We start from the raw sequence: 24,946 nt of genomic DNA on the forward strand, positions 1-24,946 counted from the left end.
AGGGGTGAAGGGCTGCCTGTGGGTCATGGGGAGGGTGGATGGCCTGCCTGTTGGGCATGGGGAGGGTGAATGGGCTGCCTCTGGGGCATGCCCAGGGGTGAAGGACTGCCTGCAGTGAATGGACTGGGGTGATGGGCTGCCTGTGGGGCATGCCCAGGGGTGATGGGCTGGCTGCAGGGCATAGACTGGGGTGATGGGCTGCATGTGGGGCATGCCCAGGGGTGATGGGCTGCCTGCGGGGAATGCTCAGGGGTGATGCGTTGGCTTTGGGGCATGGACTGGGGTGATGGGCTGCCTGCGGGGCATGCCCAGGGGTGATGGGCTGCCTACAGGGCATGGACTGGGGTGATGGCTGCCTATGGGGCATGCCCAGGGGTGATGGGCTGCCTGCGGGGCTTGCCCAGGGATGATGTGCTGGCTGCGGAGCATGGACCGGGGTGATGGGCTGCCTGTGGGTGCATGGACAGGGGTGATGGGCTGCCTGCGGGCCATGGTCAGGGTGGATGGGCTGCCTGCACATATTCCGGGGGTGCGCGTGGATTTTCACATGCGATTGGCCTGGCGCGAGCAGGGTACGTGTATTCTGAGAGGTGTGCTGGGAGTTTTACATGCGATTGGCCTGCCGCGAGCAGGGAACACGTATTCTGGGGGTGCATGTGGATTTTCACACGCAATTGGCCTGCCGCAAGCAGGGTACACGTATTGTGAAGGGTTCGCATGGAGTTGTAAATGCGATTGGCCTGCCGTGAGCGGATTAGACATATTCCGAGGGGTGCGTGTGGATTTTCACACGCGATTTGGGTGTGCCTCTACCCCCGTCCCCATGCCCTGCATGCAGCCCACACCACAGTGAACCATCCTACACCCACCTCTGGGCATGCCCCGCTGTTAATGACTCCAATCAAGCATTCCCACTAAGTCAGTGCCTTGTCTGGGATTGCTCAAGGGAAGCCCTTATTTATATATTTTTATGACAAGTTATAATCTGGATGATGAACCCTTGTATAACGCCCCTCTCTTAGAATCCCCCTGACTGCCCTGAGCCAAGAATTAGGTTTGTTTTGCAAATTTAAAGATTTATTGAAAATTAAACAATATATATATATCACACTTTTATAAATAAATTGATAATTGGTAGCACACTTGTGAATATGAGCAGTAATCAGCAATAAGTAATCCTACAGTAGCACAGTTCTTGGTTACTTATGAATAAGAACAGAGGACTAAGGTAGCAGAGAATGCTTTATATGGTTCAAGGAAATGCAAGGTGGGACAGAATGCAACACAGAAATCATTTGATATGATTTCAACAAGAGAAAATGTGATCACGTTTTCCTTTTGACAATTCACCCCCCACCCCTATGCAATAGAAGATGGAAGGGAGAGCTCACAGTTCTCAGGAATACAATCAAATGTACAATACGAATTCAGTTCCCCCTAGCAAGCTTAGAGAAACAGGGATGATTTTAAACACAGGCAAAGTACTTTAAAGGTGGTATGCAACGAAGGGAAAAATATGCTAAAAATGATTTTAATTCCCTCTAGAGGCTCAGGGTGAGTGAGAGATACTTCAAATCAGTTCAGGCCAGCCCTATCAATGATTCAGGGCTGGTTACCAGGTTGAAAACGGAATTCCGTAATGGAAGCAAAAGACAAATATTTTTACACGTGGCTGAAATTTAAAAAAATGTCAAATTGCGGCAATTTAGTCACGTGCGTCGAGCGCAGTTACAGAGGAAGTACAAGGAGTAGAATCTCAGCTTTAAAATAAAAGTTAAATCACGCTTCTATCACAAACGGTTCAAGAGATACGGACGATTTTGTGAAGGTACATTCTCAAATAAAAGTAAAGCTCAGAATGACAGATGACAGTTTTGCAACTTTGAATCAACAGGAGGGACACGATTTCTATGATGCAGTTCTCAATAGGTTAAACAGCTCGCCCGGCTGTTGAATAGTTTGCAAATGATTTTGATGCCTGCTGAGAATACTTTTGCTTGCAGTAGACCTTCTAGGTTCAAAATTATGTAGTCTCTGGGTTCAAAGTTCTGGAGTCTGGATGTGAAGTCGTCCTTCAGCGTGCTCCGCAAGGAAGTGGAAAATGAACGTCCCTGTCTGGCTTCCAGTGGCTCTTTTTATGTCTTTTGAAAATGGGTGTGGATGCTAACTTTCTTTGCCCAACCCACTCACGATTTGATAGGTCAAGGATTTCTCTTTGACCTGATTTGAGAAGGGAACAGTGAGTCAGAGTGATGAGGTAGGTTTATGGTCAGAGGATCCTCCCCTTGTCAAATTGCACACAAATCTATTTCTGATCCAAATACCAATTTATCTATGTACCATTTTTCTCATATTATATGTCCAGTTAACATATTTTCTGTAGCACCAAACCATCCGATCCCTGTCTTTGTAAGATGTCGTGTCCACTTTTGACAGAATTCTGCCCTTTTCATCCAGATAACGACCTCTAAACTTTTCCAGATTTTACACAAATGTGCACAAGGGATATGGGTTTCAGATGATAAAGTGTCAGATTTTTAACATGCATACATTTGGAGCAGCAACCTTATTTTCCGCTACTACTCCCCAGAACATACCACAGAGTCCTGACACCTCTTAAAATGTGCACAGAAAAATCACAAGAATGATGATATTATCTATATAATTTTTACAAGTCCGCACTATGAATTATCCATCTTTTTAAAATTATGCTCTGGCCCCAAAGGGGTGTGGTTTTCCAAAGCACATGGTGGAATTTCTGGTTTGTCCACTTCCCCCAAGCTCAGCTTGCTCACAGAGGCACTTCTCCTCCCACTTCTCCCAAAAGGAAGCTATTTTATGACCCCCCCAATATAACATTTCCCTGAGCCCAAGACAGTGCTTTGTTCAGTTTCCTGCAGTCCATAGGTGCCACTCCCCTAATTCAATCAGAGAGGTGTCATCTCCTTTTGGCAGGGGCAGCAGAATGCAACCAGGCCTGGGAACACAGCTGCTGATCAAGTTTCAACTCCTGTCGGGGGTAGTTGTCAGGCAGAATTCAATCTCTTTAAGCCAGGCTTCAGCTAAATGTCACTTTGGTTCCCCATTTTCTACATTCAAACCAAACTTGCAATTTTTACACATGCAGCTAGAACACTGATTCTTAGTTCAAAACTATGACATTTATACAATTGCAACCTATGTGACACTCAAAAGTAGATCACTCATTTATTCTAAACATTTCGGTTTTAGTGGCTTTAAACCCAAATTCACTTCAGCTGCTGACATCCACAGCTCAGCCAGTTTCATTATGAACATTATTTTGGGCCCTTTCTCTTTCCATATTTTGTATGCACATAAGTCTACCTTCTGCCAAATGTCTGCTGGTGTTCATTGAGATTTTTGAATATCTTGCAATGTTTAAAATAGGCATTTTTAGCTTGCATTTCAGAGAAACAAAGGTGATTTCAAAGCGCTTTCTGAGGTAACCGGCACTGCTGTTTTTCCTTTGGCACACATTTTACCCATGGCACTCCTGGCCCATCACGCTCGCACTGGTGGGTGGTAGGTCAGGCGACCATTTTGGTGTGTGCAAAAACTGTGTGGTTTTCCTGGATCCTGGCGCAAATGTGGGCTTTTCCGCCATCTTGGATTTTCTAAGCCCACAGCACCAAGTGTTGCAGCATAATAGTCCAAACATGGGTCAGGACACCCAACACCGCAGGCAGCCCATCCACCCTCCCCATGCCCCACAGGCAGGCCATCCACCCTCCCCATGACCCACAGGCAGCCCATCACCCCTGGGCATGCCCCGCAGGCAGCCCATCACGCCAGTCCATGCCCCGCAGCCAGTTCATCACCCCGGGGCATGCCCCACAGGCAGCCCATCACCCCTGGGCATGCCCCGCAGGCAGCCCATCACCCCTGTCAAACTTAAAGAGGACTGGGTTTTTTTTATATTAGAGGTTAGGATTATGCCCTAAACAAGACGTATCATTTACAAAAAAATACTAACACCTCTCGGACTGACTCCCTAAAGGATCAGGGCTTTAATGCTCAAGAAACCTTTTATAAGCTGCCCTCCTCATCTGCAACAGATAACACTCAACAATTGTTTTTTAGGAAAAATATATATGTCTGTGTTTTATTACAACAATTCTTGTTAAAATGTCTTCAAGTTTCTGATAAAATGAAAAAACAGAGTTTAAATTACCATCGTAAAACTAACATCAATATTTGAAAAAGAAAAAGAAAAGGAAAACAAACACCTAAGAGAATTGTATGTTAACCCAACTAAATACTGTGAAAACATACAATTAATATATTGAAAACCACTACAAAACATAAAAAGAAAAATAAATACACACAATTCGATAGGCTTCCATACACAAATGTAACCAACATTAAAATAAAAAACATGCAATTGTATACTAAACCAACTGGCTGACACTGAGCCCATCACCCGTGACCATGCCCCGCAGGCAGCCCATCACCTCTGGCCATGACCCACAGGTAGCCCACATGGCACCATGCACTTGGGAGCCCTGACACATGCCCCCCCCAACCCCCAGTGACGGGCACCTGCCAGCAGGCCCCGACTCATGCATAAAAAACCATTATTCCATGGGATGGTAAAAGAAATTAGAGTGTTTGCAGGTCCGGAACTATTTACAATGAAAGTCTGAAGGGTCCATGATCCCAAAACAAAAGGAAACCTACCTAAAACCCTATCTAAAATACAACTATAAACAAAAGGTGGAGCAAAGTCTGTGGACTCCAAGTAAAAATAAAAACCAAATGAAACCTAAATCTAAATAACTATATACAAGTGTGGCGGGCTAGTGCGACGGCTCACTCATTGATGTCCCGGGCCAGCGCATCATCGTACTCCACTTCAATGTCCCGAAGGTGGGCCTCTTCCCTGGCCCCAAGGTCTCGCAGGGATGCAGCCATGGCCTCCTCCAACTCCCTGCGAGTTGCCTCGAGGCATTCAGCCCACCTCAATGCCCAGCGCATGGAGATCTCCGGCCTGACCTTTGTGAGCCATGCCTCCTCTGCCCGCTGCCACTCTGCATATATCTGCTGGCCCAACAGCTGCCACAAGGAAGACACTCCCAATCCTGGGTCCTCCTGCCCTATGGCCGATGCCTGCCCCTGTGATGTTGATGGCCCGAGCCATGATTGCTTCTACTCTGAGCCTGCTGCTGCCATCCACATGCCCTGCCTGTTGATACCTGCATGTCCTCCTCTTGCTGGGGTCCAGTTGGTGGGGTGGCCACCCCTGCTGGACCTCCGACTCCCGACTGTGGCAGGGATGTGTCCTCCACCAGCCTGGCTTCTGGCTCAGGGACAGCTCCACAGGGGGCCCAGGTGATACTTGGGCCGGAAGATGGAACGGAGGACGACTGGCACATAGGGGGCACTGTTGAGGAGGGGGTTGCAAGAAGTTCCAGCACACGGATGAACCCAGTGCCGACAACCTGTCCTAGTAGGTCGACGCGGCCAAAGAGGTTTTCGAAATGACGTGCACTGTCCAGACAAGAACCCTGCCATCCCAGCTAGGACAGGCTCAATACCTTCACAGGTTGCAACGTCCGCACGGAGAGGAAGGCCAGTTGTTGTATGCACATCCCCTCCCTGAAAACGGGTCTGGACAGAGGCATCCCTGCTGGTGCCGGATATGCAGTCACAGGATCGGGGACAGGATTACACACAGGCACCTCCGTGGTGGCCTGTGCTTCCTCCTGTCCCTACCCCTGGACTGCACCACTAGCACCAGTAGAAATCCCCCCTCCAGGCCCCATGCGTGGCTCTTCCACGGCCTCCTCCTCAACCAAACCCACCACCAACCTGGATGACTCGGTGCCATCTTCCTCCATAGGCCCCTGTGGGGGCTTAGCTGCCCCTACTGCTGCTGAGGAGTCCACCTCCAAACTCCGCCTCTTGGACCTTCCCTCGGCAGCTGCAGTCATGGACATGGCACCAGACTCCTCACTCCCTGAAGAGATGACTACCTCGGAGAGGAGCTGGGTCTTGCGTCTCCTCCTGGCGGTGGGATCCCTGCCGCTGTCCTCCACAGAACCGTCTCCACCCTCTTCATCAGTCGACGCTGCAGACAGGAAGAGACAGAACACAGACATCAGGGCACTGTACAATGGTCGGATACACACATGACAGTTGCACATGAGTGGCAGTGTCTAACTTCACAGATGGCATCACACTCCCCAACACTCAAATCATTAGAACCCACAGACATGTGCAAATTAACAGGAATCGTGCAGCAGGCAGCAGCATCCATACACACACACCTGCATGAACATCCGAAGGTTGGCATGACATCACAAGCAACATGGGGAGTGCCCAACACATGCACACACGCCACCAGACAGATATGCATCTGTACATCTCCACCACCTGTCACAGTGCAATCATCGGCAACTATGTCACATCTGCTAATCGAGTTCCTACATGTCTGTGTCACATGCATCCATGGCATATCACAGTCGCACATATGTCAAACACACACACGCACATGTATGCCGTGCATGTACATGAAGGTGGAACCAGCATCCATGTGTCACACCTCAACCATGCCATAGTACATACACAGAAAAGCTAACATGTGTGCATCTCCACATGCAGTTGTGCATCATGCTTTGGAACACATACACCATTGATGTGCATCACACATGACTGGACTCACATGCAGCACGGTCAAGTCCCTGCACCTACACATCCATATATGGCCCTTTTCAGACATATGTCCAAGCTGCTCACTCCTGGCACACCTCAACATGCACTGCGTCCACTAAGTACGCATGGACACTTACCGCTCGACTCCGGACGGGTCTCCTTCTCGAGGACCTGGCAGTGAAGTGCTGGGTTAATACGTTGCAGGATCCTCATGCTGTTGGTGGTAAGGTAGACCCGGCCGGGCCTTCCTGAGGGTCCTGGACCTGAAGTCCTCCCAGCGCTTACAGATGTGTGGTAGGTCCCCTCCGCGTTGATGGCAACCACGATGTCCATCCAGATCCTCTCCCATCCATCCTTGAGTATGTGTAATTGTCAATAGTGGTATTTTTTATTTTCACTACATTCCCTTGCCCATCCACCTCCCCTCTCCTGACCCTCTTTCCGGTTATACTGAATACTGATGCCTATCCAACCAACGGATCCCTAACCCTCTTTCCCCACCGGGGTCTCAGGGGCCTGTATAAGTTTTACCTTGCAGGCGCCCAGACCACAGAGGGGGTGGTTGGTTCGTGCCACTCCTGCACCTGGAGACCAGAGCTGTGACACTACCTATCAGTTGTTGCATCCTCATTGATTATTGTGTACTGAAATTGATACCCATCCTGTTGAACCATTGTTCAACTGTGCTACCTTGGTAGTTAGTCTATCATTCTGCTTGGACATGTGCTTGGCCATATTCAGTGACTTCAAGTCATCTACTGGAGACTCTTCCAGGGTTTTTTGGTGGCTACAGTCTTTTTCCCTGGTTTGGGGGTTTGGATCCTTGGATTTGTCTGCGATTTGGTATTTTTACCAGTCAAGGTGGCCTCTCGGGGGGCTGGACCCTATTTACATGAAAGGTAGAACAAGGAAACCAAGGGGTAGGGGGATACTGGAGCCAGGTAGACTAGAAGGAAGAAGCCAACGGACCCCAGACACAGTTCTTCTGAAGGTCATGGTGATGAGTAAATGAGGGAGGGCCTTTTGTTCTCGGACAGTACACTTGGGCTACAGTGTTTGGGCACTCTCTGACATTCTCATTGTTGGGTACTATGTACATGATGTTCTGCTGGTCAATGGCTGTTCCTGTGTTGGGTTTACTTTTCAGGTGTCAGGGGATTTTTGTGGTTTGACATACTGGGGTGTAGACATGGCCAATGTTCACATGTGATGTGTACAGGACACTGAGGGTCACTTGATTCCACATGCATGTATTGAGTGCATGTCCCTACTGACACACACACTTACGCAATGCTCGACCACACATACAACCACCCTTCCATGCCCACACGTGCACACAGATTGCCTTCTCTGGCATGCTGTGTCCCTGCAGCGCATGATCACTTACCATTTGGGGATCGTGTACATGCGTCAGTAGGTTATTTTTGTTGCTTGTCCTTTTAATATGATGTTCAAGGTGTATCCCCAACACAATGGCTGCCCACTGTGCTGTGTGCTGAGCGGTGTCTTGCAGGAGACACACACAGGACACTGGTTTGGGATTTGAAGATTTGGATTGGCCAATTTGCATGCCAACAGGTATTCTGTCTATTGTTGATGGTACCGCTGGTGGCATGCATTTGGGTATGACTTTGTGTGGGAGGTTGTTGGTCAGTCATTTCATCTGATTCCATGTCAGGTGTGATTGTCTCAGGCCTCTTTCCATTTATCGTGTGTCACTTTGAATCTAATTGGTCATGTGTTGTGCTTGTGGTTTGCTCTTCTGCTGTTGCATGCAATGTCATGGTGTGGCCAGCAAGGGTGATGTGGGTTGGGAGGGTTTGGGTGACATAACACTGGCCTGTTTTGCAGGGGTTTGGTGTGACATACACCTTGCATGTGTTCCTTTTAGTCACACAGGATTGGTTATGTTTAAGTAGCTAGGGATGCACACAATGTAGCATTTCCGCGGCAACATTCTCAGGGTGGTAAGGTTGTGACAGTTGATTGTCTCTTTGTCGTCATCGATTGTCACCTGATATGTGCCAGGCCTGTGTGCACTCCGCAGGGATGGGAGTTCAGGTGAAAAATGTGGCCACAAACTGGGTCTGGGCTGCCTCACCACGTGCCCTTTCCCCTCCCACGAGCAGCACCTGTGCCTGTGGTTGGGGATGTGGGGGCACCACCATGACCACCGGTACGCCCGGCTGTGTTGTAACATTGTGCAGGACACATGCTGCCACAATGATCCTGTACACTACTGGGGGTGAATATAGTAGCTGCCTGCCAGAGAGGTCAAGGGAGCGGAAGTGTGACTTGAGCACTCCGAATGTGCACTCCACTATGCCCCTGGTTGCAATATGGGCAGCGTTGTATCTTACTTGGGATGGTGTGGTGGGGTTCCGTATTGGCGTCATCATGTGGTTACTCAGAGGGTAGGAACTGTCCCCTGGGGAGGTGAGGATGATTGTCATTAGTTGGATTTGTCTGTGTGTGATATGCATGCATGTGCACAGACATTTGTACTCACCAATGAGCCATGTGTCACCATGCTTCCCAGCTTCCAGGTCCCGGCTCAGGGTGGACATTCTGTATATGAAACTGTCATGGGTAGACCCAGGATAGTTTGCATAGACAGAGGTGATGATTCCATGGGCATCGCATACAACCTGTACGTTGATGGAATGACAGTGCTTGCGGTTTCAATAGATGTGCTCAGTGGCCCTAGGTGGACGCAGGGCCACATGGGTGCAATCTATGGCTCCGAGCACTTTGGGGAAGTGTGCCACCCTGTAAAAGTCCTGGACCACGGCTTCCCTTTCTGTGGGTGTTCTGGCCATATATATGTGTCTGCGGACAGAGGGGCGCGCAGTCATGATTGCCAACACCTGGTGTAGGCATCATGACTGCGTGGCATGTGAGACACCCCCAACTATGGCAGTTGTCCGCTGAAATGACCCAGTGGCCAAAAAATGCAGGACATTGAGCACCTTCTCCAAAGGGCTCAGTGCTTGGGAGCACAAGGTGGGTGATGTGAGGTCATCCTCCCCCTCAGTAACCAGCTCTAGGATGATATACATGCCATAGACCTGCCATAGACCTCATCATCAGGCATCCCAAAAAGGCTGTTCCTGGGCAAAAAAATGCGGGGACTGGCTATTTTCCTCCTCCTGCAGTGTCCCACAATCCGTGCTGCGAGAAATGAGACATTCATTGTAGCTGTATATACGTGTTTGTTGTTTGCGTGCACTTTTATACTGCGCAGGGATGCTTCCACCTGCCTTCGTGTGGTGGACGTGTTTACGCCTGTGTGTGTCTTTTGGCGTGCGCAGCTTTCCCGTATTTGATTCCATGAATACGTGTTGTTCGCGCGCGTGTGGGCATTCCATGTATTTCCCAGCAGTACTTCCCCAGTTACGCCTTCATTTTCATGTGTTGTTCTCCATTCCGTGTATCCCGCCCCCTTTTTGGTGTGTGCGCTACACGATGTGTGCTTCTGCTGTGCGCGTCACACACGGTGTTCGGGATGTTGCAGTGACGTGTGCACCCGTGTGCGCCACCCGCGGATTTGGCGCACATCCTGAGGAAAACACACACAGGGCCTTCCATGAATCACATGATGCGCTTGCTTTTTCATGCTTGTGCCACAAATTTCGGCGCACATTTGTTCCATGAATCGGCTCCAAAGGGTTGTATAAAGCAGAAGATTCCCAAACAGGTGAAAACATTAAACAATACAAGGACATGTTAGATAATGGACATCAACAAGAAGAATAGAAAGAGAACTTGACAGAGAAACTCCTGAATGGAGTCAACAATCTCTTAAAGGTATCTAAGAATTACTTGGAGCACCACTCATTCAAAATGAAGCAAAAATAGGAATGCATGAAAGAGAAAAGACCAAACAATCTGAACTAGATTTGTCACTGCTTATATTACAAGTAAATGATGAACAACTCACAACAAAACTTGCAATTGTAATAATTACCAACCTCTGCTCGTGTATGTAAGTGGCAAAATTTGATTCTGTGAAAACCTTTTGAATTAAAACAACCTAAACATTTTTAGAAGGGAAAACAAATAACCTTTCATCTGTTGTAATAGCCCACATAGGGCTAGCTGCTTACAACATAGGAGGTGTAACTTTATACTGACTACTACGCCTCTGAGTTGAGCACCAAAACACATTAGAATGTTACAAAATGCCAACAAAAGCTGCATTTGAAGTATGCAGAATTCGGTGACAAATGAAAGTCCTTTTAATAGATGAAGTAAATATGGTTCCAACCTAATGATTCATGCTAACCCTTGCAAACTGTGACCAGTTTCATGAAACAATGACCAAAAAAGAAAATCAACCCATCGTCCACATCAGCTGCATGGACAAACTAGAAATATAATTGCATGGCACTCCCTGTGTGTCATTTAACAGAAGCACACCAAAATAAACTAGACAAATCTATCTCAAACACAAATGGATTGGAAAAAGTACCAACTCTCTGCCTAAACTGCAGAGTGATACTAAGACAAAATGGTGATATACAGCAAGGTTTAGTTATTGAAGCAACTGGAACAGTTTTTGGCTTTAAACAAATCCAAACAACAATAATATCCAGTTTATCCTCATCAGCCTTGACAAACTTAAAAAACTAAAACAATTCCATGTGCTAAAGCACATTTCCTCCATATTAAAGAGTTGTATGTGCATAGAGAACAAGTATGTCACTCTCTTGTACATGCTGTTGCAATTCATCACCTGCATATGTACCCTGGACTTGAAAGAAGAAACCTTTTAGAAAAACAACTGGTGTAAAATTAAACTTCATAGGAACTCACCATAGTTACCATTAAACACCAACAAAGAAGCTCCTTAAAGTGAATCACCGGTCACATTCTCTGATCTTTTTAAATGTAAGAACACAACTGGAGTGAACTGCTATGCAAATGTAGTAATCAATCTACTGTTCAATCTACTGTTCCAATTGTGGAAAATATTTACTTGCATGGCTTAGAACAGCTATGTTTAAAACTGCTTGTTCTTCATAGAAATGTCACTAACAATCCAGACACTATATACAAAGTATCAGGGCTAAGAGAGGAATTGGTGAAAGAATATTTAAAATTCACTTCAAACATACTGGAGGATCCACAAGAATTCCAAATGTACTTACTGCAAGTACTAGACAGAGAAATCACCCCTGTAAACAAATTCCTAAACATTTCATAGACTTGGAAATATACATGCAGTCTCCACAAACAGGTTTCTAAATATCATGTTCCCCAATGAATGATTTGTGTATGTATCTAAACCGTATTGTGATACAATACCATTGCAATAACTTCTCTAAATTGTAAATTTATCAGTTACCTGCTCACCCTGTCACCCTTCTGCACTGCCTCCTGGCCACCACTTGCACTGGGGACTGTATCTGTACCCATACAGTCCCCATCCCCCTATTTTCTACTTTTTATGCACTTATCAGACTTACCCAGTTCTGCTGCCGTAAACACAGCACTTGCCACTTGCTGGCTGCACTACCCCTGTTTATTGCTCCATTATATATTTTATTTGGATTTATTGTTATTAATCTGTTTATCCTCTGCTCTGCACTTTCCACTCTTCCCCTTCCATGCACTTTCCCCCTTTCCCTTTCCCATGCACTTGCATGATCTCAATGTCACTGGGCCTAGTAAGATTGTTGTTTTGTTCTCCCCTGTTCCCCTCCCTTGCCTTGTCCGCTCTGAAACACTTGTGTACGAGCGCGATACAAATACAATATCATATCATATCATAAATCATGGCAATGTGGTGCCCATTTTGAAATTCTGGTAATCCTTCAATTACACAAATAGGTTCACATGGCTAATATGTTATATTAGTGCTTTAAACTACAACACAGTAGGAACTAAAAACAACTGTAACCTCACTAACTTCAAACATGCCCTTGGCAGAAACACATTCACCACAGTAGGCATAATATAGCACACTGGTGCCAAAACCACTTCAGGACACTAAGGTGTGTGTGTGTACAACTAGGAAGTGGTTGGTTTGAATGCAACAACACTTCCATTACATTTTAACATAGGTTACCAGCAAACCTAAAATATGCCTACTTCATAATCCTAAAAACAAATATCAGTCATTAAGCTATACTTTAAATTCATATTCACAATAATATACAGTTGGAATACAGCAATGGGTTTCTAACTACTTTAAATCATAAAGGAATACAAAAAACAAACGAACACAATTCTGCATTAAATAAATTACACTTAGAATTCACCATCAGGTATCCAAGCTCTCTAAATGTAAAACATATGCCAATCATGAACACAAAATGTACTAAAACTCAAAGTAAAATATGGGTTTTAATATTAACATATCCTACCGACCATTATTATTTTTCTCATGACCCACTGATTAAAACATGTTAATACAACAACAGTGTGTCACCCACAAATAAAATAGAAAACAGTGCATACTATTTTGAATACCTAAATTCTTAATGGGGAAGTGATATAAGTATTTCTTTATATCAATTTCTCTGTTGTGCTTGGCGCTTATTAACGTCAGGCCATGGCATTGTATGATAATTGTTAACCACATATGTCCTTAACTGTAGAATAATTACTATATTTTATATACCTAAATTGTTAAATTAGGAAATGTTATTACTATTTATTTATAGCAGTTTTCTTTAGTTCTCATTCTAAAAAAGAATATTGTTTTTGTTTTAAATAAATAGTATACCATTGTGCAAACATAGTACGTCAAACCCGTTCTAATGTATTTTATATTTTAAAAACCCACCAACATTCTGCTGCTGTGTATTAACTATCTTAGGTCATTCAACAGAGTCTACTCTTTAATGCAGTTTCTACTTTTAAAGTCTATTCATGAGATTTTTGCTTATTTAAGATTAACACAGATTATTGTCTTTATCTACCTTTTTTTACTTTGTGCTTATTGCGTTTGTGCCATATCTCCTAGCATGGGAAAGTCTATCAAACATACCGTATGTATCTTCAAGTTCAGATTTGAAATTCTTAAATATTGTTTGATCTCTTAGAGTAATCATCACCTCTAATCATCTTTGATATTCTGATGATACTTATATAAATGGATACCTTGCTGCGATTGTCTTTCGAATAATCTTGTGATGCAATGTCTGAAATAGTGAAATAGTGTTTTTTAATATAAATAGAGTAGACAGATAGTCTAGAAAGTGGTCAGCTGACACGTGTGTGCTGCACCCCATTCGGCTCCAGTATCCATTTGCGCTGACGCAGGCTACTGCCTTGGAATTCGAACATTACTGCATTTCAACCATACGGCCACAATATTCTACATTCTGTCTACATTCCGAGACACAGATTACCCTTTGCCTTGAGAAGGAACTTTAGGGTTCGAAACACGTGTCGGCTGACCACTTTCTAGACTATCTATCTACCCTATTTATATTAAAAAAACACTATTTCAGACATTGCATCTCATGTGTAAATTCTTGTAAACACAAGATTCTTCGAAAACCAAACAAAGCAAGGTATCCAGGAATCTCTACTTTCTCAGTATGTAAGGTGTTGGGTTCACCTTTCCACACCTGTGACCTTGCACGGAATGAATAGATATAACCAGAAAATAAATAAAGCTCAGCACAGGAGCGTTCTATCCTAGAGCCCATCTTGTCTCTCACCTACTTATAGAAATGAACACAGTTCATTATCTGTAATAAGTCCTACAGTTGTACTTTGAAAATTAAAAAAAACATATTTTATCTTCTTCTACTCTTAGCACTTTTTCTCTATCACCTTCTCTTCTGTGTTCACACATTTTCCTAACATTGACCTGTCTGTTTCAAATTTGCAAAAGCTTCATTAGCCACACTTAGGGGTTGTTTCAACCAAAATGTATGTGCTGTTTCTCCAGCTTGGGCATTTCTTTTGGAATGTCGTACCCCATTTGCTTTTGTAAAGACAACACACGTTTTGATCTCTAAAACTTGATGTAGTTCTTTATCGACTAACAAAGTTTTCCAACATGTGTTCAGTATTTTGTATACTTGTTTACTTTGTTCACTGAATTTCCTAATGAATAGATATGTATTCAATTGAGCAGTACTTTTTTCACTGGTGTATGTAGATTTTTTATCTGCATTTTTCATACTCTGGTCTCTGCATATTTTAGGTCTTTGTACCTGTAGCTTCGATGTATACATCTTTTTTATCAGAATCTCACACTGTGCATCAAATAAAAACGTTCAGTGCTTCAATTTCTGTCTGCTCTTATACATTCTTTTAGTGGGAAACTCCTAACTGTACTTCTTTTGTGACAACTCGAGGCTAACTGTGGTATTTGCTTCCGTTTGCTTCCTAAATGTTTCTGACTCTATTTGATTGTTTACATTCAAAATCTCTAAGTCTACAATATATATTTTCTTTCTGTCAAGTGTGAAAGTGAACTTGATATTTTGTCTGTTATTAGTTACATAGTCAACGAATAGCATCAATTCATCTTCTGTTCCAGCCCATATCAGACCACTAGGAAACACATAACACTAGCACCAACCAGGCCCCAAAGCTGGACTGGTGAAACTCGCCTGTAAATGGGCACATGATGGCTTCCTGTCCCAGGCAGAAACACTAGTGTCTCCAGGCTCCCGGCAGAACCCATCTATCAAAGGAGCTGTGCAAGCAAACATGTAGTCCCGGGCATTCGAGGGTGGAGCGACTAACTTTAGAAAAGGGCTCCTGTGAGTGGAGGTGGAGCCTCAAAGGTAAGTACTGGGACGATGGAGATGGGTGTGGAGGTGATGACTGTGACTTTAAATGCATCCTGGTTGCTCACAGTATTTATTTTAGTTGCATTTCATATTTTTAGTGCTCATGTTTAAAGCCTGCAGTATGAAAGCATGGTTGAGAGTGTTTAAGGGTGTATGGAGGATGAGCATGGGTAGACTGCTAGAATCTGTTAATTGTAGAGCCTCATCCCACACTGAAATCAATGTTAACGGGGTGAAATCCACATCAGAGTTGGTCAATGACTAAATATTTTACTTGTTTTTGGAACAGTGTGAGAACACATTTTCAAGACTTTAGCCTAGTCAGGGAAGATCTGTGATGGGTCAGAGATGTCCAGTTTCTCTAATGTGTACATGGGATTTTTTAGTAGAGAGATTATCAGTATGAGAAAGGGAACTGTTAATGAGTTTGGACACCAGAAGAGAAAGTCAATGCATGAATGGAGGGGCAAGTACATGTGTGGAGTTCCGAGAATCTTAAGGAAGCATAAACAGTTGTCTCTGAAAAGTACATTGGGGGTGAGGTGTGCAAGGAACATTCTTGATGGACTGTGTCTTCATTCATGGCCCATTTACCTTGAGTACTAAGACAAACTAGAAAGACGTTGAGGCAATGAAGATTACTGGTAAGTAACCAGATCGTTTCCAGGGAAACCTCATGAGAAATTCTAAAAACATGAGTGTTCATCAGTAAAGCAATGAGGCGTGGCTCATCGATAATGGCAAGAGGCAATGACCCCACCCCTCCCATTGTGGAGGAGCGTGTTAACTTTCAAAGGTAAACATGGCTTCCCTTTGGCAGTTTCAGTTCCCCAGTGCACATGTCAAATGGACAATGGAAGGCTAAGATGTTTTGCTTCCCCAACCTTGCATGGCCCATTTTAGATGCAAGCTGGGGAACTGCGTGTTTGGATGTGCAAATGGGTGCTCCTGCACCTCTCTGCACAGTCAAACAGATTGGGCCGCCATGTTAAAAGCATTATGGATCCTGCATGGATGTGCAGGAACCAAGAAGCATTCTTTGCTTCCTGGTTTTTGTTCGTGCCGCATAGGCCGGAGCACTTTCATGGAGTGAGTGAATGCGGCGTGTGAATAAGCACAAGAATGTTGTGTGAATGTGTTTGTTTCGTGCTTGGAGCATCAGGACCGGGGCATAAGGTGAGAGTTACTTTAAAGTGTACATAGTGTATGTATGTGTAAAGAGTGAGTACATGATGATGTTACATGTATGAATGAGTGAACACATGGTGTATGAGCGCAAATATAATTGAGTGTATGAAGGATATGAGTGAATGAGCTAATCAATGCTGTGTGTGAATTAGCATGTGAATATTGTGTGAATGTTGTGTGAATCGATATACATGCGCTTGTGTTTCCTTGGCCGGGGCATTGTTTCTAGTGGCAAGAGAGGGTGGTATCAGATAAATGGGGAGGGACTGTGCCGCATTTTTAGCTAAGCAGCTATGATAAAGCAAGCATGGCAAGTCATTTTGGTACAACCAGTCTAGCTGTTTCTTACTGTGGCATGACATTTTTTTTACTGGTCATCGTTGATAAAACAAGCATGAATAGTGTATATTGCCTGGCGGGATTGTTTTTTATGGTTCACCAAGTCATTTTGATGCAGCCAGTCTAGCTATTTATTTGGCATGTCATTTTATCCTGGACATCTATGATAAAGCAAGAATGATGTATTATTACTTGGCACTACTGGTGCAGGCAATTTGAACATGTTTTCGTATTGTGGCATGGCATTTTTTATCACAAACAGGAGTATGTTCTTACATGGCATATATTCACAGAGCCAGCGTGGATATATTTTCTTATAGCTCATTATTGTCACTATGCTCAAAGCAAACATGAATATGTTCTTTGGGATTACTGGAATATATTGTTAAAGCCAGCATGGAAGTGCAGAGCCACTGTGAAAAAGTTTTTGTGATGGCAGATATTGTGGGAAAAACCATCATGAAAATGCTTTGGGAAAAGGTCTGGTGCTCTGCTGGTGACTTGCATCTATTGGATTTTTTCATGAGTTACCCTATAAAACCAATTGAAAACTTTCTGCCTTTTACCCAATTTTTCAATTAAAGTGTGTTATAAAATGCACCATTTTAACCCATTATTAAAAAATGTTCTCTGGGATATTCTACCTCCCCAGCCCCAAATCCCACTTGATAGGTTCCAGCTCCCTTCCAACGAATATGCAGACGCCGCCAATTATAACATTTTCCAGCCGTCACTGAAATAGTAACAGGACCCCGCTCCCAACTAACGGTTCTAATGCAAGGAGGTGAGCGACAAACTTTGCCGTCTTGTTTACCTGCTCTTGAGCAAAGCCAGAGCTCAAATAAACAAGGACGTGCTCCAATTAACCTATAAAATGCCAATGCCTCTTCTCGTATAGAAAACGCATAAACAAGGTTTGCTTTAATTAATACTTGGGTGAACTGATCAATGTAAAAGCAAACTTTTAGGAATGTTTTACGCCATCACATTCTTTTGTTTCAGTCGTTTAGAAATGCAGCCTGACCCTTGGCAAAATGCGGCAGCCCAGGGATTGTAATATAATATCTCATCTCTCGAAGGAGAAGGCAGCGGTGTCAATTGCAGGCACTGTCTGCAGGGGGAAAAAAACGTTTAACTTCCGTTCGGTCTGTGCAGATTGATGAAATGTGGGAAATCTGGCTCTCGTAAAAAAAGTCGGCTTCCAAAAACAACTGGAATGATCAAGGAAGGAGCTCGGGGGCTGGCATGGCTGTTGGTTTAGCCAGCAGCTGAGGCAGAAAAGCTGGACCAGCAGCGAGGGGCTCCGGGCGGCAGAGAGTGGGAGTGAAATCCTGGACTGGCGTTCACCAAGAGAAGGAGCATCTAACGCAGCTGAGGGGTAAGGCGAATCAACCTGTCAAATCCATACACAGAGAGCTCACACATAGGGGGCTGGCGTGTGCATGCGGGGCTGACACACGCTACAAGACCCACCGCGTGTTCTGTTTTGTTTTCCACCTTTGCGGTCTGAAAAATCCGAGAATTAAGCAGACTTGTCTTTTTTTATTTTTTGTGGTTTTGCTCAATGCTGAAACTAATAAAGGTAAAGTCACATTGCCTGGAGTAATACCATAGTTTACGCGAACAGCGGTCGTATTTATTTATTTTTACTGCAAAGGCAACACGCACTCCAGCCAACGCCTCGCAGCAGAAATAATAATGAATGCAGCAATAAGAGGCTCACAACGTACGCACAGCCAACAAGGCATTACTGAGTTAGTGTTCCACGCACATTGTTGTTAGCTTGCTGCTTTTTTTCTATTAACACTGTGCGTTGAGGAGCATTTTGTATGTAGAAAATGATTACCTGTCACAGGCAAGCGAAAGGTAAAGATATTCACTTGGGGATCATTACTGGCATTGGCAGGGCTTAGGTGCCCGGCTGCAGATATTATTACCCCCGTTTTTGCCATTTGATAAATGTGTTTTTCGTTCAGTGTAAGCAGCCAGCAGCATGGGTTGCGGTGTTCAAAGTGTAAACACGTACACTCACTGCATAAACGTAATAACATTTCAGCCTCAGATTATACCACCAATGTTGCTTTTGTAGGGAGGAAGGCATAGAAGCATATGTATATCCTATTCTAATTAATCAGGAGCCGAAAGCACAAAACCATTCCAAGTTGGTCCAGGCCTGTGTCTGCCTCTTACTGGTAGGAATATAGGCTAACCGTTACCATATATTGCAAGGTGATCCCGTAATTTTGTGTTACTAAAGTATTCATAAATGTTGAATGAAGATATGTTGTAGAATTCGTTTTTTCTTACAGGCCTTTATATCTATCAGCTGCTCGGTACTTGCCAGGGAGTACGATTTTGTATGCCCTTTGCACCCTACGTTTCCTCACAACTGTACACACATTGTTTCAATGCTGTTTCTTCCTTCCTCGTTTCCCAAAGTTCACTTCATTCGGTGGAGTTCAGGAAAGGGCGCACGACTCGTTCAAGGATAGGAAACATCTTGTCCATTGCGAGTATGTCATTCCATTGTGGTCGGTGACATCTTGCCACTGTGCATGGCCAGCCAGCATTGTGTGGGATTCCGTGTCTGTCAAAGGTCTCGACCAATATGAACCTCTAAAGACAATATATAACAGTGTGACAAAATCCTATTCTGGCCAGAAGTACAAGATACAACAAGGGCTTCTACGGTCTATGCCCGAAACCCGTACCACACCTGTCTCAGAGGTGCTTCAGCCATAAAGGTTAAACAGGCAAAAGTACATAGAATGTCTCCTCCACCTTAACTAGGTAAAATGAGCTGAGTGCAGGCCATTCTCTCGTGGGAACAAGGTCAGCAGCAGAAACTTTCAAGAAGCAAAATTACAGTAACTTTTAAAATAGTTGGGGTGTCTGCCGGTTCGGAATTACTGGTGCCGGTGCACCCATTCTGGACCGGGAGACTACAATTGTGCTGGCCGGGGCCTCTGCACCTGACCTGCCGGGCGCATCAGCCCCATTAGGCACCGTTTTCACTGAAGTACTGGCACCGTTAGCAACAGTGCCAGCACTTCTGTCTCCCAACACCCATATTGTCCTATGGGACTCAATGGGAATGGGGACTTAAGATTTCCGCTACCTGACATTCCGGGTTGCCGGGACTTGTTCCTGGTGGCACTGGGATGTCAGGCGACGGAAACGTTGTTATGGGGTTACTGCCAACCTCCTAATGAGGCCCATAGTGTAGGTAAAAACATTTACACCAACCAATGCAAGATAAAACACACGGTAAAACATGTTTAATACATATACATAAAACCATTCTTGGTAACTGCAAACTGAACTTCAGGAGGAAAACATAGACAATTCATTTAAACAAGGAAAATACAAACAATTTCACTTGAAATGGGTTGGCCAAATGGGAATGGAACCTAATCAGCCTTTAGGACCCAATGCAAGCCTAGGGGTTATGGGTGTCTAAGATGCCTGGGAATGATTGCTACTGACACAATGGGCCTCATCACGAGTTGGGCGGTAACGACGGCGCTATTAGCACCGGCGCTAATAGCCCTACTGCCAAACCCCTGGCGCTATTAGCACCGGATCACGGGTTTGGCGGAAGGGTTATTGCCCATTCCCCATTGGGCCCATTTGGGAATTCCTCATTTCCCATTGGGCCCAATGGGGAAAATGTGCACTATTACCGCCGGCGGATTTCCTGCCGGTTGTAATTGCGCCGATAATCGGCCAATTTGCAGCAGATTTCCCCCCAGCTTTAAGCTGGGGGGAAATCCCCAAAGCTATGATCTTGCGGACCCTTAAATGAGGCGGTAATAGCGCTACCCCTGCATTTAAGGGTTACCGCCAGACTCGTGATGAGGCCCAATTTCTCTAATTTAGGGCCTCATCACGAGTTGGGCGGTAACGCCGGCGCTAATAGCGCTGGCGTTATCTGCCCTACCGCCAAGTCCACCGGCACTAATAGCGCCGGATCACTGGTTTGGCGGAACAGGAAATCCCCAATCCCTATTGAGTCCATTCGGGAATGCCCCATTCCCCATTGGGTTCAAAGGGGAAATTTCATGCTCTTACCGCTGGCGGATTTCCCGCTGGCGGTAACAGTGCAAAATTTTGGCGGATTTCACCCCAGCTAAGAGCTGAGGGGAAATCAGCAAAGCTGTGATTTGGTGGACCCTTAAATCAGGCAGTAACAGTGCTACCGCCGGATTTAAGGTTTACCGCTAAACTCGTGATAAGGCCCTTAGTCTCTTTGTTGATGGATCAACCACGTTGAGCCTGTCTTTAGGCCACTTTACATTCTTCCAAGCTATCATTTAGTGTGTTCGAGTTTGCTTGATACTGGGTTATAGTGGCAGGTATCTGAAATTGGACGGCTAGATGGCTGAATGTTGTGTGGCCATAGTTGTGGTGGCACACAATAGTCTGTTTGGTAGATAAATTATAGGATGCAGATGGTGTGTTTTGCGTCTCAATATTTGGTGAGGCAGCTTGAAGCGCTACAATCATTTTCTGGATGACTTCGAAGAGTGTAGGCTTGACATGCTCAGGGCAGTGCCGGCACCAGGTCTCCCAGCACCCTGTGTGAGATTTCTTTGTGCACTGCACACCCCACCATTCTGGTCCACGTGCAGGTAGATGTCCCAAATAAAATGCCATGCCACCCTTTAAAAACAGCGACACTAGGTACATTAAAAGTAATGCCACAGTGAGAAATGGCTAGACAGGCTGCCCCAAAATGTCTGTTTAGCCCAGTAATAACATATGATAGGCTATGTTATTACTGAGCTAGAATGGCATTTTGGGGAAGCCAGTCTAGCCCTTTCTACAGTTGCATGACTTTAATTCCGGGCAGCTATGATAAAGCAAGCATGGTATGATGCTTACTTTATCACAGATGCCCAAAATTAAAAGTCATGCCACAGTTAAAAAGGGCAAGACAGGCTGCCTAAAAATGCCAGTCCAGCCCAGTAATAACGTATACCTAGCTTGCTTTATCATATATGGCCAGAATTAAGCCATTTCATATTAGGAAAGGGCTAGACGGGCTGCCCCAACATGCTAGTGGATCCCAGTAATAACTTATGCTCGCTTTATCATAGATGCCCAGAATTAAAATTCATGCCATAGTAAGAAAGGGCTAGACTGGCTGACTAAAATGCCAGTCTAGCCCAGTAATAGGTATGTTATTACTGGCTAGACTGTCATTTGGGGGCAGCCAGGCTAGCCCTTTCTACTGTGGCACGCATGACTTTTAATTCTGGGCATCTGTGATAAAGCAAGCATGGCATCAAGCATGCCTGCTTTGTCATAGATGCCCAGAATTAAAAGGCGTGCCACAGTAAGCCACAGCCATACACAACATTCACTCCCTCCCTCCCTCATTTACTCAAACTCTTCACTGGTGCACCCATTCACCATACTACACTCCTCATTCAGAGTCACAAACACATTACATGACACTACATAACACACATCCTAGCATGTACACATACATATATCACAAACATGCAGCACAAATTCACATGTGGACTGGCACACACACACACACAAAACATTCTTACCTGCTCTCTTCTTCCAATCTGAAGGAATCCGTCTTCCTCTGGAAGGCCTCCCGTGCCCCAACCTCCACCTCTGTTTGGCACAGCACTCTTTCTTTGCAGAACTGTCCTTCACTGAGTGTTACAGTCCCTTTGCAGATGCTATTCTCTCACAGCCCACGTCAGAACATGCACAGGGAAGGTTGGGGAAAGGTTGTCGATTGACGTTGTGAGGTTTTTCAAAATCTTATATTGATCAAGAATGGGGTGGAAAAATCACAAGCATTGAGTCATGGCACAAGAAGTTTAACTGAAATCTATACATTGGCATCCGTGAATATTTGATGAATTGCATTAGAAAGCTAAATCAATATGTAAGCATTATTTATTTCTGCATTTAAGTACAGGTTTCGCTTTTTGTGTTGTGTCATGACACACCACAAAAGTGCTCACAGGTGAATTACCCTTGAATGTTTTTTTGTGTAACAGCATGCACTATTGATGGTGAGTACAGTTACAGCAGGTGCATTTCAGACATATGCCAATTGTTGGTGCATGTAGATACCTCAAAAGCAGTCGATTGTGTTCACTATTAACAGATGCACAGTTATTGTTGCTGGCAATTACTACCATACTTTTGGTGTACAATCTAGGGTGCTTACATGTATGACAAGTGCACTTTAAAATGGAGAAGCCTCCAACAGAACAGAAATGGGAAAGGGGGGATTACTCGATGTTTATAGTTCTTTACGGATGCCAATGTGCATGCTGTGTAGTGCCAGGGTAGCAGAGGGCAGATGAGATGGCAAGCAATAGTTGTAGAGGCTCAACGATGGTCTGCATTAACATAATGCCAATTAGAGGAAATGTCACAAGTCAGGGTTTTTAAGAATAACTTGAAAAACAGGATTTTTGTGGTAGCAAGATATTCGCGCATTTGGAGGGTATAACGAACACTACATATGATAAAGCATGGTAAGTTGTCTTCAGGTAGTTATTGCAAGATGTTGGAATGGTGGGATGGGTTTAACGTTTCCTACACAATATTGTACATGATAGTGTTTCCTTAGTGCAAACATCAAGTAACTGGTTGTCAGACGAAAATGTCTGTCGGCTACAACAAAACTCTCTGAGCACAACAAAGTCTCAAGGGTTCGTAAAACAGTCCTTGGGTTCTAACCAAAAGTATATGTGTCTCATAAAAAAGGCTTGTTCAATTCATGGATCCATTCCCTGTATTTTCTCCCTTCTCTATCATTCCTTTATCGTCTTCCCTTTTGGCTCCATGGACAGCTCCTCAATGTTCTCTTGGTAGACCACTTTTCCTGGATGATGTGTGTCTAGTGGCATGGTAGCTCTTTGGGTGCTGGATGTTACGGGTTCTCCATGTGTCATACAGTGGTTTTCAATAAGCATCGGGAACCAGAATGGCATTCCATCAGCTTTGTTCCATGTCATGAGTCTGAATGCCATGTGCACTGGGTTTGTTTCATTTGTTTAGCATTGGCATGTTAGTTTCACCATCAATTAAGCATTCAACAGCCACGTCTTAAAAATGTTCATTAATGTAAGGTGCTCCCATATTGTGTGCACTTCTCTTGGCAGAGTGTTCCAGTGTTTGGCCACTGTGGTGGCAGAGAATGCAGTGCATTTACTTCTTTCTTTTGATTCTTAGGTCATTGCTCAATCTCAGTTCTCTGGCTGGCATTGTAAGATTTTGGATTCAGCTCCTTATCCTTGCAGGGTTCTGCGGGTGATGCAGTGTGCTTATAAGTGTATTCTTCTTACATGGTTGCGAGTGCAGCGCTAGAGTTATGTGATCCTCTTATCTAGTCTGAGCAGTAGTTTTGCCAGTGCGTTTTGGATGCATTGCAGATTCTCTATTAGGTATCCTAGCAAACCCAGGTAGAGACTGTTGGTGTAATCAATTATCAATAAAACTAGGACTATGACAACCAGCATTCCACGTGGAAAGGTGAGATACAGCATCATATGTCTGATGGAGCATTCGCATTTTCTTCTCACTATCACATACGCCGTTTGTTCCTGTGTCAGGACGTCATTAATTAGTATACCAAGATTATTGTTCCCTTTAGATGTTCTAGGGCAGTTGTCCATTTCCACTGGACAAGGAATTGGTGCCTCTGGTGAGGAGTTTGCTGAGACTATCTTTATTGTAGTTTGGCCTGGGTTAAGCTTCAGGCTGTTGGCAATCACCCAAGTGCTCTCTTGTGTGAGGCCGTTGCGTTGCTGAGGTTCGTACTATTATTTTTTCATAGGAAAATTTAAATATTACTTGTGTGTCCTCCTTTCAGCTGTAAGAGGTGAGTCTGTTTATTTATGTGATCTTCATTGATAATTTTATTTAGAATATGGCGTGTGTGTCCTGCATTCAGCGGTAACAGGTGACTGTTTGTTTATGTGATCGTCATCAGTGGGCCATGTAAATGC

The 24,946-nt window shown here is 44.5% G+C and overlaps 1 protein-coding gene across 2 annotated transcripts in view; it reads left to right on the plus strand.

Moving 5' to 3' along the window:
• GAS2 (growth arrest specific 2) overlaps positions 1-24,946 on the plus strand; it is a 1,136,685-nt gene that overhangs the window by 71,463 nt on the left and 1,040,276 nt on the right. The window contains exon 1 of one of the 2 annotated variants that reach the window (XM_069623495.1): positions 18,097-18,336. The exons of the other annotated variant lie outside the window; for it this stretch is intronic. The gene's annotated coding sequence lies outside the window, so the exon portion shown is untranslated. Of the gene's footprint in view, positions 1-18,096; positions 18,337-24,946 lie in introns of those variants that run through there. 2 annotated transcript variants of the gene reach the window in all.

The sequence above is a fragment of the Ambystoma mexicanum genome, chromosome 11 (genome assembly GCF_040938575.1).
Source record: "Ambystoma mexicanum isolate Mex_15411 chromosome 11, UKY_AmexF1_1, whole genome shotgun sequence".
NCBI classification, from domain to species: Eukaryota; Metazoa; Chordata; class Amphibia; order Caudata; family Ambystomatidae; genus Ambystoma; species Ambystoma mexicanum.